Source organism: Elephas maximus, chromosome 3 (genome assembly GCF_024166365.1).
Source record: "Elephas maximus indicus isolate mEleMax1 chromosome 3, mEleMax1 primary haplotype, whole genome shotgun sequence".
NCBI lineage: Eukaryota > Metazoa > Chordata > Mammalia > Proboscidea > Elephantidae > Elephas > Elephas maximus.
Genome location: NC_064821.1, coordinates 32,401,645 through 32,416,388, shown reverse-complemented (window position 1 = coordinate 32,416,388; position 14,744 = coordinate 32,401,645).

Genomic DNA, 14,744 nt, shown 5'->3' with positions numbered 1-14,744 from the left:
TAGGAGGCTAGAAGACCAAATTCAGGGTGCTGGCTCTAGCAGAAGGCTTTCTGTCTCTGTCAGCTCTGGAGGGAGGTCTTGTCTCTTCTTGAGATCCAGCTCAAGTTCTGGGTTCAGGCCCAGTGTCCCTTTCACCAATAAAGAGAATAGTAGGGTGAGGAACAAAGAGAAGATTTATCCCAACCTTGTGCACAAACTGAGACAGAGGGGAATGCAGTCCTCAGATTCTGCCTGCTAATGTTAGCATTTCTCAATATCCTGTTAAGTCTTACTTCGCCTGTTCTTGTTGTTGTTGGAGTCAGTTCCAACAGAACGAAACACTGCCTGGTCCTGCACCATCCTTGCAATCGTTGTCATGCTTGAGCTCGTTGTTGCAGCCACTGTGTCAATCCAGCTCGTCAAGGGTCTTCCTCTTTTCTGCTGACCCTGTACTTTGCCAAGCATGATGTCCTTCTCCAGGGACTGATTCCCTCTTGACAACGTGTCCAAAGTATATGAGACGCAGTCTCGCCATCCTTGCTTCTAAGGAGCATTCTGGTTGTACTTCTTCCAAGACAGATTTATTCGTTCTTCTGGCAGTCCATGGTATATTCAATATTCTTCGCCAACACCACAATTCAAAGGCGTCAATTCTTCTTCAGTCTTCCTTATTCATTGTTCAACTCTCACATGCATATGGTGCGATTGAAAATACCATGGCTTGGGTCAGGCATACGTTAATCTTCAAGGTCACATCTTTTCTTTTCAATACTTTAAAAAGGTCCTTTGCAGCAGATTTACCCAATGCAATGCGTCTTTTGATTTCTTGACTGCTGCTTCCACGAGTGTTGATTGTGGATCCAAGTAAAATGAAATCCTCGACTTCAATCTTTTCTCCATTTATCATGATGTTGGTTATTAGAACCCTGGTGGTGTAGTAGTTAAGTGCTACGGCTGCTACCAAAAAGTCAGCAGTTCAAATCCACCAGGCGCTCTTTGGAAACACTACGGGACAGTTCTACTCTGTCATATACAGTGGCTGTGAGTCAGAATAGACTCAACAGCAGTGGGTTTGGTTTTGGTACTTCGCCTAGGCGAGTGATTTTTACTATGTTAATGAGCCCTTTTCTGACCTTTGGGCTCAGGTTCTTGTGCAAGTGTTAATATTTGACACTTGGCCTCTTTTGATTAATGTCATGAAAGTTTAACAGGAAGTTGCTGTTTTATTCTCAGCATGCTTTATGTAAATTAGGCTCTTTCAAGACATACTGGGCAATCTTCATGTGGCTTGGCATCTCTGATTCTCTCACTTTCTTGTTTAATCTCTTTTATATCTCAAAAGAGATTGACTCAAGACACACCCTACAGTAATCCAGCCTCATTAACATAATAAAGACAACCCATTCCTAAATGGGATTATAGCCACAAGCATAGAGGTTAGGGTTTACTACACATAATTTGGGGGGACACAATTCAATCCATAACAGTGATGTTCAGGTCTTCTATATGCATGCTGATTTTCATATTATTGTGAAGGCGGGAGGAGTTTGGGAAGGACATAGTCTAGAAAATTAAGAGAAATATGATGAGATCAAAATGTTTTGATGTATTTATGGATCAAAGAGCCAGATTAGGGGACCCTCAAGTGCTTGGGAAATGTTGTTTCATGTTAATATTATAGTCAGGGGCAAATCACATCCCCAATATGTTGCTGAAGATGCTGTTGGGGAAAATAGACCATTGATCCATTATGGAATTTATCACTTCTTGGGTTTGGTTTGCTAGAGGGCTTTGTTTTTATAATTTTGATCAAGATTACAGAAAAAGGGACATACTATATATTCATCATTCTGATAACTTCCTATGATAAAGGGCAGTGAGGCAAGCTGGCCAGGAGGAGGGCTCAAATACCATAATACACCATTACCTAAGGTTGTATTGTCAAGAAGCCTGAATAGCGCAGTGTCTCAAAGTTCAAACTTGAGAGTCTAAATTCCAGCTCTGCCATGTACCAGACATGAGTTTTTTTTGTCAAGCCACTTCACCTCCATCAGCCTCAGTTTCCTCTTATATGATGCAACTGAAATATAACAATACCTGGAAATACAACAATACCTTCTTCACAGGGTGTATGGGAATATCTACTTATGTTGTGCTTTTCTTTCATCCTTTCCTCCTTCTTTTGGTAATGATATTGTGATTTTCCTTTCAGGAGTTGCCTTTCCTTTCATTTGGTCTAAATAGTTCTAATTAGGGCTGACCTCACTTCCTGCAGTAAGGATAGGCAGATGACCCATGTACGACCCTGGCTACAGTGACTGGTTCAGCAGTGAGCATGTGACCTGCACAAGGCCAGTCAGAATCCATTCTGGAACTTTGGCATTGACCTCATAATAACCTAAGGCTAGTCTAAGGATGAAGCAACTTAATGGGAAGTGGACCAGACAGAAAGGAAGAGTCCTGATGCCATTGTTGGGCCTATGCATACAGCCATGTCTTTAGCCAGCTGTCCTAGAGATGTCCAAACATATGAGACAATTTCTTTTTTTTTACTTAAAATTATTAGATCTGTATTTTTACTAACTGCAACAACAAAAAAAAAACTTCACTAATTGTGGGCTATTGGGATGACAAAATGAGATTACACATTTAAAATGCTTAACACAACACCTGACAGAGAATAAGTGCTCAGTAAATAATATCTACCACTTCTAATCCCCCAAGCATCTGTCAGTGTGTCATCCTGTGGGGGCTTGCGTGTTGCTGTGATGCTGGAAGCTATACCACTGGTATTCCAATACCAGCAGGGCCACTCATGGTGAACAGGTTTCAGCTGAGCTTCCAGACTAAGACAGACTAGCAAGAAGGACCTGGCGGTCTACTTCTGAAAAAAAATTAGCCAGTAAAAACCTTATGAATAGCAGTGGGACACTGTCTGAAATAGTGCTGGGAGATGACCCCCTCATATTGGAAGGCACTTAAAAAATGACTGGGGAAGAGCTGCCTCCTCAAAGTGAGTCGACCTTAAAGACATAGATGGAGTCAAGCTTTCGAGACCATCATTTCCTAATGTGGCATGACTCAAAATGAGAATAGCTGAAAATATCCATTAATAATAGAACATGGAATGTACAAAGTATGAATCTAGGAAAATTGGAAATTGTTAAAAATTAAATAGAATGCATAAACATCGATATCCCAGGGATTAGTGACCAGAAATGGTCTCGTATTGGCCATTTTGAACCAGACAATCAAAATGGTCTACTATGCTGGGGATGACAACTTGAAGAGGAATGGCATTGCATTCATCATCAAAAAGAACATTTTAAGATCTATCCTGAAGTATAACACTCTCAGTGAAAGGATAATATCCATACACCTACAAGGAAGAACAGTTACTATGACTATTATTCAAATTTATGCACCAATCACTAAGGCCAAAGATTAAGAAATTGAAGATTTTTACCAACTTCTACAGTCTGAAACTGATCGAACATGCAATCAGATGCATTTATAATTACTAGTGATTGGAATGCGGAAGTTGGAAACATAGAAGAAGGATCAGTATTTGGAAAGTATGGCGTTGGTGATAAAAATGATGCCGGAGATGGCATGACAGAATTTTGCAAGACCAACAACTTCTTCATTGCAAATACCTTTTTTCACCAACATAAATGGCGACTATACACATGGGCTTCACCAGATGGAATACACAGGAATAAAATTGACTACATATGTGGAAAGAGACGATGGAGATGCTCGATATTGCCAGTCAGAACAAGGCCGAGGGCTGACTGCGGAATAGACCATCAATTGCTCACGTGCAAGTTCAAGTTGAAACTGAAGAAAATTAGGTCAAGTCCACAAGAGCCAAAGTACGACCTTGAACATATCCCACCTGAATTTAGAGACCATCTCAAGAACAGATTTGATGCATTGAACGCTAATGACCAAAGACCAAATGAGTTGTGGAATGAGATCAAGGATATGATACATGAAGAAAGCAAGAGGTCATTGAAAAGACAGGAAAGAAAGAAAAGAACAAAATGGATGTCAGATGGACTCTGAAACTTGTTCTTGAACATTGAGTAGCTAAAGCAAAAGGAAGAAATGATGAAGTAAAAAGACTGAACAGAAGATCTCAAAGGGTGGCTCAACAAGACAAAGCATTATAATGACATGTGCAAAGATGTAGAGATAGAAAACCAAAAGGTAAGAACACACTTAGCATTTCTCAACCTGAAAGAACTGAAGAAAAAATTCAAGCCCCAAATTGCAATACTGAAGGATTCTACAGGGAAAATATTAAATGACGCAGGAAGCAAAAAAAGATGGAAGGAATGCACAGAGTCACTGTACCAAAAAGAATTGTTCGATGTTCAACCATCTCAGGAGGTAACATCTGGCCAGGAACCCAGGGTACTGAAGAAGAAGTCCAAGCTGCACTGAAGGCATTGTCGAAAAACAAGGCTCCAGGAATTGACAGAATACCAGTTGAGATGTTTCAACAAATGGATGCAGTTCTGATGGAACAGGCCGCTCAGCCATATCTGCACCATTTTTCCCTTCCCTAGCTTGTCTTTGTCTCCAAGTATGATTTTGCTCTTAGCTCCTCCAAAAGTTAAATGTTAACCATTTCCCCCAGGACTCCGGAAAAACAAGTGTTAATGATCTAAGCCTGTCAAACAAGATGATGTTCATCAGGATGGTGCCAGTCACCCCCTGGGGTGATGGGATAATGGCAGGAAAAGATCAACATGTTTGAGATGTGATCACCTAAACCACACAGAGAATGGACATTCCACAAATTCCTAAAACCCATGTCCCCTTTTCCCTGTAAAACCCCAGCTAAACTCCAGTTTCTCGAGATAGCTTTAGGAGGAGATCATTCCCCTTTGTCTCCTATATATCAATATATATAATAAAGCTCTTGCTACGCACCTCACCCATCTCAAGAATTGGCGGTTTGCAGCAGCTGGCTCTAACTTGGGAAACTGCGGTAACAATTTGGTGGCCTCTATGGGGATCTCTAGCCATTTGAGACACGGTGGCCCCGGGGCAGAGCCTGGGTCTGATTGACAGTTCTCCTACCAAGTGGCGCTGGGCACTGTGTTTGTCCCCAGAGGCTGTCACCCGACCCAGGCTCACTGCAGCACCACCGGTCCCTAACCACGCTAAAGAGGGAGGTAAAGGCGATGCCTAACCAGGATCCTGAGGTAAGTCCGCGAACTCTCCCTTTTGTGCTCAGCGCTGGGGCAGATAGGGTGGGCCAACCTGGCTTCTGGAACTGGACCCAGGCCCTTGGTTTCTGAGGCAAGTGGCACCTTAGATGGCCCATGAGCAGGATCACAAAAACGGACTCTTGGTGACTCTAGAATTTGGGCAAGTGTATGAATATGTGACGGCCATTGTTTTCGTGTGTCTAGTTGTTGTCTGTCTCTGGTTGGTGCACCCTGGTTCTGAGGAGTGGATGTAGACATCTCTATCTGTTTAGATTGGGAGATTGAAGCCTCTCCATCTGGTACTGGGGATAGGAGGTATCTGGAGGATTGAAGTGGAGATTCAGACATTCCTAGTAATGTGTTAGACCTCCTAAGATCATCCTCATTCCCCCTTTCCCTTTCTGGCTTGTCTGGTCTGCGCATTCTCTGCCTGTTGGTTTTATGTGTGACCGGGACTTCCTGGGAGGTTGAGGCTGCCAAGGTCACCTCCATAACCTGGCTGTCTGTCTGGGAGGTTGAGACTGCAAGATTATCTCCATTGCCTATGTCTTTTCATCTTATGTGTAATTTATGTGTGATGCATAGAAATTAATTGGTGAAAACAAATTCAGGTTGAATTAGAACATACATATAGAGACTCCTGACAATTTATTGATTGGGCTAAAGAAAGAGATGCACAGGGAGAGCAAATTTTCAGTCTAGACTGGGATCTGAATCACAATACAGAGAACACTCTGGGCAGAGTGTTAAGATTTTAAAAAGAGGTTCTCTCCCAGAGCTGAGAAAACTCTTAGCTGCAGCACAAGAGACAAATAAATTCCTATTGGACTAAAAGAAAAAGCTGGAGGTATCAGCCACCCATAAAAATAAAAAAGATAGGTTTTTAGAAACAGTTAATTGGACAGAATGAGAAATCAAGAAAACATTGGCAATTCTTTTCTTATGATCAATTAAAGAAAAAGAAAGCTTCAGAAAAAGAAAGAAGTATAGGGTTAAAAATCTATCTGCTAGTAGAGCTAGATTGCCAAGTTTACTCTAACTGAGATAAGCAAAAAAAAAAAAAGTTACACACCAAAAACGCCAGGCAGCCTTCCTAACTGCTTCCTTCCAGGCTAAAGGCCATCCCCCGAGAAAACATAGAAAAGGAGGGAGACCAATGCCACAAGTGCCAACAAGGCCCCTCACCCCTTTAGAAAGAAACCAGTGCAGCTGGTGTAAAGAAAAAGGACATTAAAAGTGAGAGTGTACAAAATACCAGGCACTAACAACAACAAAAAAAGGATAATTAAAAAAAAATTTTTATTGTGCTTTAAGTAGATTACAAATCAAGTCAGTCTCTCATACAAAAATTTATATACACCTTACTATATGTTCCTAATTGCTCTCCCCTTAATGAGACAGTCTGCTCTTTCCCTCCACTCTCTCTTTTTGTATCCATCTATCAGCTTCTTACCCACTCTGCCCTCTCAACTCCCCTCCAGATAGGAGATGCCAACATAGTCTCAAATCTCTACTTGATCCAAGAAGCTCATTCTTCACCAGCATCTTTTTCTATCCCATAAAAAAGGATAATTTTGTCATAAAGTAAAAGTAACAGTTCCAGAACAGTAAAAGGGAAAGAAATTAGTTATCTTTTGCCTTTCAAAAACGTCTAGGTTGACTTAAACATATCTAAATGAATTGAATTGACCTAATCTTGTCTTCTACCATGAGTTAAAAGGTAGGTAGGATATAGCAAGATCAGGCTTTCTCAGCCCCCAGTCCTTGCTCTCCAGGGTCGTATAGCTCCAGAGAAGCTTTTGAAAGAGTCTTTCCAACTGGGTGGAGACCCTTTTAAGACAAAAGATAAAGAAAACTGCTGTTTTACTATAGTTATCAGAAATTGGGTGGATCCCAATCATAAAAAAATTGTAAATAAGCTCTCTCTATTGTAAGAGAACTTTAAGAAGCCAAAAAGAAAAGTATATATATATGTGTCTGTATTTGGGTTTGCTAATAAGTGAGTTCATTTTTGCCATTTAAAGGGACGTACTATACGAGATATACCACAAAGAACACTTAAGAGGTTTATTGTAAAAACAGATTTGATAATGGTCAAAGGTTTTATCTGTCTGACTGAAGTTTACCGGTTTACGAGATTTTTATGAGCTTTAATGTTAAATAACATATAAAACAAAAAATCGGGTTTCTTGCCATTAAAATAACAAATTTTTCTTTGATTACTGAGTTGAAGAGTTAATCTATTTTTTTTGTGTAATCTTCCTCAAAGATAAAGCTTCGGGCTCTCATAAGAATAAAATTCCTGAGTTGGAAACCAAGCTTTAGGGAAAAAAATGGTAAGGTTTTTACTTTAGGATCTTTAGGAGGCGGGGCCAAGACGGCAGAATAGACAGATGCTTCTGGCGAGCCCTCTTATAACAAAGACCTGTAAAAACAAGTGAACCGAGTATATTCATGACAAGCTAGGAGCCCTGAACATCAAAGGCAAAGTTAGAAAATGAACTGAGTGGCAGGGAGAGGAAGAAACAGTCCAGAAGCAGAGAGGAGTTATAGGACCTGAATTGCCAGGAGCCCTCAGGCACCATTCCTGAGAGTGGCTGTGACAGGATGATACTAGCTTTTGGGCACAGTTTCCTCAGGGAGAAGTAGCCAACCACGTGGCCTGCTCACACCTCCGGAACCAGAGAAGAATGGTTCTGTCAGTAATGGCTCAGTACTTGCATATATTTTACCGCACCCCTCTCCACCCGGAAGCCGGCTCCAGCAGCTATTGATTTCCCTGGGCCTGAGATAGGCCCTGTTGAGCTCCTAGAGCCATCCTTCCAGCCTTGGAATAATTCGCAGTTGGGGGAAAAGATAATTTGCCTGCTCCACTAACCAGGGGAGTGCAGGGCAGAATTGGCTCCTGTCCAGGCATAAACAGTCCATGGACTTTGAGTACCTTTCCCCCCGGCATGGACCTGTGTGGGGCTATTTCAGGAGAATAGGCCCTTGTTGGCAGACTACAACTGTTTCATCTGTGCGGTGGACAGGTGGGTGTTTGATGTTTGACACTGCTTTTCCTATTAAACAAGATCCTCACCTACCCACATCAGAGGCCTAAGGACTAGTGGCTCCGCTCAGGTCACCTGGCCACATGCAACAGGGGTTCAAGGATAACTGGTACCTCCCAGTCCTTACAACCAAAAACATTGGGTGCCCATGGTCCATCTGCAGAACCCACCCACCTCTACGCTCTAGGGAAAAGGGAACGCTTTCCTCAGAGACACTTGGGGGATGATTCTCAGCCCCCTGCCTTGTTCAGAGCGTGACCTCCTGCTGCAACCAGATACCAGTACCTACACCAATCACTTCTGCCCCTCTAAGACTGTAGGACAGAGCCTGTACCACACACTTGATGCTCAGCTACCTGGACACCTGAGCTGAATTCATGCAAGAAAAGTGAATGGACTCCTAGGCTGATATACCTGATAACAGCTCTAGCCATCTGGTGACAGGACGTCAGAGCTCCAAAGGTGAAAATAATCAAGCTACCTCACTCAAGCAACCCATAGGAGTATACCAAAACAAAACAAAGCAAGCAGCTACGACACAGTAAGTAAGCATAAAATAAACTAATACAATAACTTATACGTGGCTTGGAGACAACAGTCAATAATAAGTCACATGAAGAATCAGACCACGATTGCCTCAACAAGCTCTCAAAACAAAAAAATCAAGGGAACTTCTAGATGAAAGTGCCTTCCTGGAATTACCAGATGCAGAATACAAAAGATTAATAACCCTTCAAGACAATATGCAGAACAAGCCAAGGAACATACAGATAAAGCAGTTGAAGAAATTAAAAAGCTTATTCAGGAGCATATTGAAAAATTTAATAAGCGGGAAAAATCCATAGACAGACAGCAATCAGAAATTCAGAAGATTAGCAATGAAGTTACAGAAATAGACAACTCAGTAGAAAGTCAGGGGAGCAAAACTGAGAAGTGGAAGGCAGAATGGGTGAACTTGAAGATAAAGCACTTGGCAACAATATATTTGAAGAAAAATCAGATAAAAGAACATGAAAAAATGAAGAAACCTTAAGAATCATGTGGGACTCTATCAAGAGAAATAACCTACGAGAGATTGGAGTACCAGAACAGGGAGGGATAACAGAAAATACAGAGAAAATTGTTGAAGATTTTTTGGCAGGAAACTTCCCCGATATCGTGAAAGATGAGAAGATATCTATCCAAGATGCTTATTGACCTCCACATAAGGTAGATTTTAAAAGAAAGTCACCAAGACGTAATCAAACTTGCCAAAACCAAAGGTAAAAGGGAGAATTTGAAGAGCAGCTAGGGAAAAACGAAAGTCACCTACAAAGAAGAGTCAATAAGGATAAGCTCGGACTACTCGGCAGAAACCAAGCAGGCAAGAAGGCAATGGGATGACTTATATAAAGCATTGATAGAAAAAAATTGCCAGCCAAGAATCATGTATCTGGCAAAACTGTCTCTCAAATATGAATGCGAAATTAGGATATTGCCAGATAAACAGTAGCTTAGAGAATTCATAAAAACCAAACCAAAACTACAAGAAATACTAAAGGGAGTTCTTTGGTTAGAAAATCAATAATATCAGGTATCAACCCAAGACAAGGACACCAGACAGAACAATCAGATGTCAACCCAGACAGGGAAATCACAAAAATAAATCAAGATTAAAAAAATGCTCAAAAACAGGGAAACAGCAATGTTATTATGAAAAAGAAGATAACATTAAAACAAAGAGGGACTAAGAAATGTAGTCATAGATCTTTCATATGGAGAGGAAGACAAGGTGATACAAAGAAATAAAATTTAGGTTTCAGTTTAGACAAATGGGGTAAATATTAAGGTAACCACAAAGGAGAAAAACTATCCTACATATCAAAATAAAATACGAGAAAAAAATAGAGACGCAGCAGAAAAAAAAATCAACAACAACGAATATGACGAAAAGACAATATATAAAGATAAACTACTCAGCACAAAAAATTAAGTGGGAAAAAGAAACTCAACAACATACACAAAAAGACATCAAAATGATAGCACTAAATTCATACCTATCCATAGTTACGCTGAACGTAAATGGACTAAACGCACCAATAAAGAGACAGAGAGTGGCAGAATGGATTAAAAAACATGATCTGTCTATATGCTGCCTATAAGAGACACACCTTAGACATAGAGACACAAACAAACTAAAACTCAAAGGATGGAAAAAATATATCAAGCAAACAACAATCAAAAAAGAGCAGGAGTGCCAAAATTAATTTCTAACAAAATAGACTTTATGGTTAAATCCAACATAAAGGATAAAGAAGGACACTCTATAATAATTAAAGGGACAATATGCCAGGAGGATATAACCATACTAAGTATTTATGCACCCAATGACAGAGCTGCAAGATACAGAAAACAAACTATCAGCGTTGAAAAGTGAGATAGACAGCTCCACAGTAATAGTAAGAGACTTCAACACACCACTTTTGGTGAAGGACAGGACATCCAGGAAGAAGCTCAATAAAGACACAGAAGATCTAAATGCCACAATCAACCAACTTGACATCATAGATATATACAGATCACTCCACCCAACAGCAGCCAAGTATACTTTCTTTTCTAGTGCTCATGGAACAGTCTCTAGAATAGACCACATATTAGGTCATAAAGCAAGCCTTAGCACAATCCAAAACACTGAAATATTACAAAGCATCTTCTCTGACCATACGGCCATAAAAGTAGAAATCAGTAACAGAAAAAGCAGGAAAAAGAAATCAAACACTTGGAAACTGAACAATACCCTGCTCAAAAAAAACAAAAACAAAAACAAAAACAAAAACTGGATTATAGAAGACATTAAGGATGGAATAAAGAAATTCACAGGCTCCAATGGGAATGAAAACACTTCCTATCAGAACATTTGGGACACAGTGAAAGCAGTGCTCAGAGGTCAATTTATATCAATAAATGCACACATCCAAAAAGAAGAAAGGGCCAAAATCAAAGAATTATCCCTACAACTTGAATAAATAGAAAGACAGCAACAAAAGAAACTCTCAGGCACCAGAAGAAAGCAAATAATAAAAATTAGAGCAGAATTAAATGAAATAGAAAAACAATTGGAAGAATTAACAAGACTAAAAGCTGGTCCTTTGAAAAAATTAACAAAATTGATAAACCATTGGCCAAACTGACAAAAGAAAAACAAGAGAGGAAGCAAAGAAACAAAATAATAATTGAGATGGGTGATATAACAACAGACCCAACTGAAATTAAAAAGAATCATATCAGATTACTACAAAAAATTGTACTCTAACAAATTTGAAAACCTAGAAGAAATGGATGAATTTCTAGAAACGCACTGCCTACCTAAACTAACACAAACAGAGGTAGAACAACTAAATAGACCCTTAACAAAAGAAGAGATTGAAAAGGCAATAAAAAAGACTCCCAACAAAAAAAAAAAACCTGGCCCAGACGGCTTCACTGCAGAGTTCTACCAAACTTTCGGAGAAGAGTTAACACCACTACTACTAAAGTTATTTCAGAGCATAGAAAAGGATGGAATACTCCCAAACTCATTCTATGAAGCCAGCATATCCCTGATACCAAAACCAGGTAAAGACACCACACAAAAAAGAAAATTACAAACTTATAGCCCTCATGAACTTAGATGTAAAAATCCTCGACAAAATTCTAGCCAATAGAATTCAACAATGTATCAAAAAAATAATTCATCATGACCACGTGAGATTTATACCAGGTATGCAGAGATGGTTCAACATTAGAAAAACAATTAATGTAATCCATCATATAAATAAACAAAAGACAAGAATCACATGATTTTATCAATTCATGCAGAAAAGGCATTTGATAGAGTTCAACACCCATTCATGATAAAAACTCTCAGCAAAATAGGAATAGAAGGAAAATTCCTCAACATAATAAAGGGCATTTGTACACAGCCAATAGCCAACATCACTCTAAATGGAGAGAGTGTGAAAGCATTCCCCTTGAGACTGGGAACTAGACAAGGATGCCCTTTATCACCACTCTTATTCAACATTGTGCTTGAGGTCCTAGCCAGAGCAATCAGGCTAGATAAAGAAATATTGGCAAGGAAGAAGTAGAAGTATCTCCATTTGCAGAGGACATGATCTTATGCACAGAAAACCCTAAGGAATCCTAAAGAAAATAACTGAAACCAATCGAAGAGTTCAGCAGAGTATCAGGATACAAAATAAACATACAAAAATCAGTTGGATTCCTCTACACCAACAAAAAGAACATTGAGGGGGGCGGAGCCAAGATGGCGGACTAGGCAGACGCTACCTCAGATCCCTCTTACAACAAAGACACGGAAAAACAAGTGAATCGATCACATTCATAACAATCTACGAACCCTGAACAACAAACACAGATTTAGAGACGGAGAACGAACTAATACGGGGAAGCAGCGATTGTTTCCAGAGCCTGGAGCCAGCATACCAGTCAGGTACGGCACAAGCACAGAGACCTGCTCCACCCCCCTGAACTAACCCCGGGAGGGGGACTAGCCGGTTCCACGGGCGGCGTGGGACGCAGCCGTTAGGAGAAGTCCCCGGGAGGCAGTGACTGATCTTGGAGCAGAAAGAGCAGCACCCGAGCCGGGGAACCGCCCCACAGGGATTTGGACTGCACGCAGGTACGCCATAAACACGGAGAGTTGCTCCACCCCCTGAACTAACCCCGGGAAGCTGACCATCCGGGTCGCGCGGGCGGCGTGGGACGCAGCCGGTAGGAGAAGTCCCCGGGAGGCAGCGACTGGTATTGGAGCGGGCAGAACAGCGTTCCAGCCGGGACACTCGGTCGTGGCACAAGCACGGGGAGCTACTCCACCCATCTGAACTAACCCCGGGAGGGGGCCCACCTGGTTCACGGGGGCGGCACGGCCACGCGGCTGGAGGGACGAGAAGTCCCCGGGAGGCAGCGACTGATTTTGGAGTCGAGAGTGCACTGTCCCAGTAGGGGAGCCTTGACGCTGGGCGTGGGGCTGGAAGCGGAGGATCTGACCGTGACTCCAGCGGGCCAGACCCCCCGGGGGCAATCTCCACACAGACAGCACACATAGGCAACGCGCCCGCGGGAATCTCAGATATAATAGTCTTTCCAAGCAAGACAAGCAACTCTGGCTATATTCTGAGGTGCTACTCTCCTATCTCTCTGTTCCCTCCCCCACCCTCCCCAGGCGGCTTCATTAACATCTGAATAGCCTGAGCCAGAGGGAGAACTCTGATAGGGATCTGACTGCAGTTTTTTTTTTAGCGGATTTCCTGGAAAAACTAGTTTCCCAGTGATGGCTCGGAGACAACAATCCATATCAAACCACTTAAAGAAGCAGACCGTGACAGCTTCTCCAACTCCCCAAACAAAAGAATCAAAATCTTTCCCAAATGAAGATACAATTTTGGAATTATCAGATACAGAATATAAAAAACTAATTTACAGAATGCTTAATGATATCACAAATGAAATTAGGATATCTGCAGAAAAAGCCAAGGAACACACTGATAAAACTGTTGAAGAACTCAAAAAGATTATTCAAGAACATACTGGAAAAATTAATAAGTTGCAAGAATCCATAGAGAGACAACATGTAGAAATCCAAAAGATTAACAATAAAATAACAGAATTAGACAACACACTAGGAAGTCAGAGGAGCAGACTCGAGCAATTAGAATGCAGACTGGGACATCTGGAGGACCAGGGAATCAACACCAACATAGCTGAAAAAAAATCAGATAAAAGAATTAAAAAAAATGAAGAAACCCTAAGAATTATGTGGGACTCTATCAAGAAGGATAACCTGCGGGTGATTGGAGTCCCAGAACAGGGAGGGGGGACAGAAAACACAGAGAAAATAGTTGAAGAACTTCTGACAGAAAACTTCCCTGACATCATGAAAGACGAAAGGATATCTATCCAAGATGCTCATCGAACCCCATTTAAGATCGATCCAAAAAGAAAAACACCAAGACATATTATCATCAAACTCACCAAAACCAAAGATAAACAGAAAATTTTAAAAGCAGCCAGGGAGAAAAGAACGGTTTCCTTCAAGGGAGAATCAATAAGAATATGTTCTGACTACTCAGCAGAAACCATGCAGGCAAGAAGGGAATGGGACGACATATACAGAACACTGAAGGAGAAGAACTGCCAACCAAGGATCATATATCCAGCAAAACTCTCTCTGAAATATGAAGGCGAAATTAAGATATTTACAGACAAACACAAGTTTAGAGAATTTGCAAAAACCAAACCAAAGCTACAAGAAATACTAAAGGATATTGTTTGGTCAGAGAACCAATAATATCAGATATCAGCACAACACAAGGTCACAAAACAGAACGTCCTGATATCAACTCAAATAGGGAAATCACAAAAACAAACAAATTAAGATTAATTAAAAAAAAATACACATAACAGGGAATCATGGAAGTCAATAGGTAAAAGATCACAATAATCAAAAAGA